This window comes from Phacochoerus africanus, chromosome 11 (genome assembly GCF_016906955.1).
Source record: "Phacochoerus africanus isolate WHEZ1 chromosome 11, ROS_Pafr_v1, whole genome shotgun sequence".
Classification (NCBI taxonomy): Eukaryota; Metazoa; Chordata; class Mammalia; order Artiodactyla; family Suidae; genus Phacochoerus; species Phacochoerus africanus.
The window spans coordinates 132437863-132441016 of record NC_062554.1 but is presented as its reverse complement, the minus strand read 5'-3'; positions in this window follow the sequence as shown (position 1 = coordinate 132441016).

Genomic DNA, 3154 nt, shown 5'->3' with positions numbered 1-3154 from the left:
TCCGGCCCCTTCCGGCCCGGCTGATCCCGGCCCCGCCCCCTGCGCCGGAAGAGGAAGGGAAGGGAGTGGACGGAAGGAGGCGGGACCGGTTGAAGCCGCTAGCTCTTCGCTTACCTCGTTTGTGTGTTGTTTTAAAGTCCAGTGTCCCGTTTGACCAGAGAGGCAGAAGCGGGGCACGCCGAGCAGAAACACCTTTGATTTGTGTCTGGAGAAGGACGCTTTCCCCTGCAAACGAAATATCTCAAGGCAAGAGACGTGTTTTGCGTAATACCTTCACCTGTGGGTAGTGCTGCAAAGTTTTTGTTGTTTTTGCTTTGACCTGCCTAAATCCTAAATTTGAGAGGCTGAGGTCTGAGAAGTGGGTGGAGAAGTGTCCTGGCCAAGGTTTGCTTTTTGTCTTTTTGCCTTTTCCAGGGCCTCTTCTGCGGCGTATGGAGGTTCCCAGGCTAGGGGTCTAGTTGGAGCTGTAGCTGCCGGCCTGCACCACAGCCACAGCAACGCGGGATCCGAGCAGCGTCTGAGACCTACATACACCACAGCTCACGACAACGCCGGATCCTTAACCCACTGAGCAAGGCCAGGGTCGAACCCGCAACCTCATGGTTCCTAGGCGGGTTCGTTAACCACTGAGCCATGATGGGAACTCCAAGTTTGCCATTTCTAAGCAGGGTGTGAAGGCATGAGCCTTCACCCTGGACACTTGTGTACCAGGCCTGCTTTAGGCGCTGGAGGTACTTACTGCAGTGTACATAACAGACAAAAATCCCTCCTTCCTGGAGCTCAGTTTGGTCGAATTCTGTTTGCTGACTTCAAAGTGAGAAATAAGAGGCAGAGATGCAGACACTTTTTTTTGTTGTTGTTGTCTTTTTAGGGCTGCACCCGTGGCAACATGGAAGTTCCCAGGCTATGGGTGGAATCATAGCTATAGCTGCCAGCCTCCCCCACAGCCACAGCAATGTGGGATCTGAGCGGTGTCTTTGACCTACACCACAGCTCACAGTAACGCTGGATCCTTAACCCACTGAGCGAGGCCAGGGTTCGAACCCATGTCTTCATGGATACTAGTCGGGTTTATGAACCGCTGAGCCACAAGGGAACCCCCTAGACACTTTTCAATCAAGTCATCAGGTAGAAACAGTTATTTCACTGAAAGTTTAACTTCTTTACCAGCATTATTTAACTTCTTTCCATCTCACAGAGGGAAAGAATTTCTTGAAAAAATTTGTCTCTGAATAAATGGCCCAAGTTCATTGATAGATAATAAATAGGCAAAGGCTAAGGGAACTGCAGGCGCCTGCACAGGCTCCATCTTAGTGATATCTGCAGACTGTGTAGAGACCCCTGAGGAATAAAGGTGGGGCCAGCCTGCAAGGAGGGCAAGCTTGTAGGGGCTCCCATTCTAACCCTGGTTCTTAACTCAGAGGGACTCAGAAGCAGAGACTAGAAGCTAATTTTAGGATTTTTTTCTTTCCCCATATTTATTTTAATTTCTCACAGTAGTTAGCAGTCAGTCCCTAAAATGACTTAGTTCATTTATTCTAACCATAAATATCTGAGAACTTACTAGGTACCAGACACTGTGCTAAGAGCTGGCAGCAAAGTCCAAGACAAACAGTCCCTATCTTCAGCAAGTTTACAGACTTGAAGTAGTCAGGCAGGACACGAATGCTGAACAATTGCAAGGGAATTGATTATTCTGAAAGAGGAAGTATAGGGTGCTATGGGAACATATAGCCAGGGACCTAATTATATGGGTGAGAGGCCAGCCTAGATCCAACCCTTGCCCTCCCCATTTATGCCTACAACTAATCTAGTTCAGTGGGGTGGACAGTGACAAAAACAAAAAGCTGGTGACACACCTAACTCCCTTCCCAGCCTTAAGCAAGGTGAAGGCAAGGAAGTCAAAAACACCAAGGGAGTGAGTGGTGTCACCACCAAAGGGGAGAGCCGACTGAGTCTCCAAGAAAGGATAGCTGGCATCAGGAGCAGAGAGGGAGCCCTGCGTGCACTCTGCCAGTGTTCTGAAAAGGACGGGGATGGGGGAAAGAAGAAACTGCTTTTGTTTTTTTTGGGGTTTTTTTTGTTTGTTTGTTTTTTTGTCTTTTTGCTATTTCTTGGGCCACTCCTGCAGCATATGGAGGTTCCCAGGCTAGGGGTCGAATAGGAGCTGTAGCCACCGGCCTACGCCAGAGCCACAGCAATGCGGGATCTGGGATCCGAGCCGTGTCTGCAACCTACACCACAGCTCACGGCAACGCCAGATCGTTAACCCACTGAGCAAGGGCAGGGATCGAACCTGCAACCTCATGGTTCCTAGTCAGGTTCGTTAACCACTGCACCATGACGAGAACTCTGAAACTGTGCTATTAAGACCGCATAACCACTCATCCGTTCCTCTGAACATAAACTTGTCACTACAGTCACATACTAAGAGTTCAATCCTTTTTGGCATTTATTATCTGAGCCCCCATCCAGATGAACAGCCTGGCTGTTAGCATCTCCCAGAATAAGGAAGAGGGACCAGTCTAGATCCAGCAGTTGCCCTCTCAGTTTATTTGCTGTGAGTTCTTTCTTTGAGCACTGCAGAAACAGAGGCAGCCAGACATCAAGACCAAATCCCTCACTTCACACACTCAACAAAATGCCCCCCATATATCGTTTCTATACCTTGCATGTGTCCTGGTCTCTAGAAGCCCAACTTTTGCTCATAGCTAAGCACCCAAGCACCCAGATTTCCCTTGGTCATACTTTAGTAACAGCAGATCCTACTAGGTCCCCTGGAGACCCTAAAACCACAGCTTAAGCATTCTAAATGAATAAGTCGCACAGCCACCTGTGACTGAGGGGAGCTTATGGTCTTTGAAATAAAGCTGGCCCAACTTTTCAGCCAGCTCAACTTCAGCCTCAGGGGGGCGGTGGCTTGGTTTAAGGGTAGCAGACCAAAGTGGACTTTCTTAATATGGCATGGCACAAATAGATACCGGTATTCAGGAGGATCAGGGCCTGCACCCAGATTACCATCTTGTTTTCTACTTAGGTCTTGGAGTTTAAATTATGTATAATTTCATCTTTTTTAAATGAGTAAAAGAGTCAGACAAAGCAAAGTTAACGGATGCGACCAGTTTGTGGTAGTCATGGCTGCCATGGTCTACGC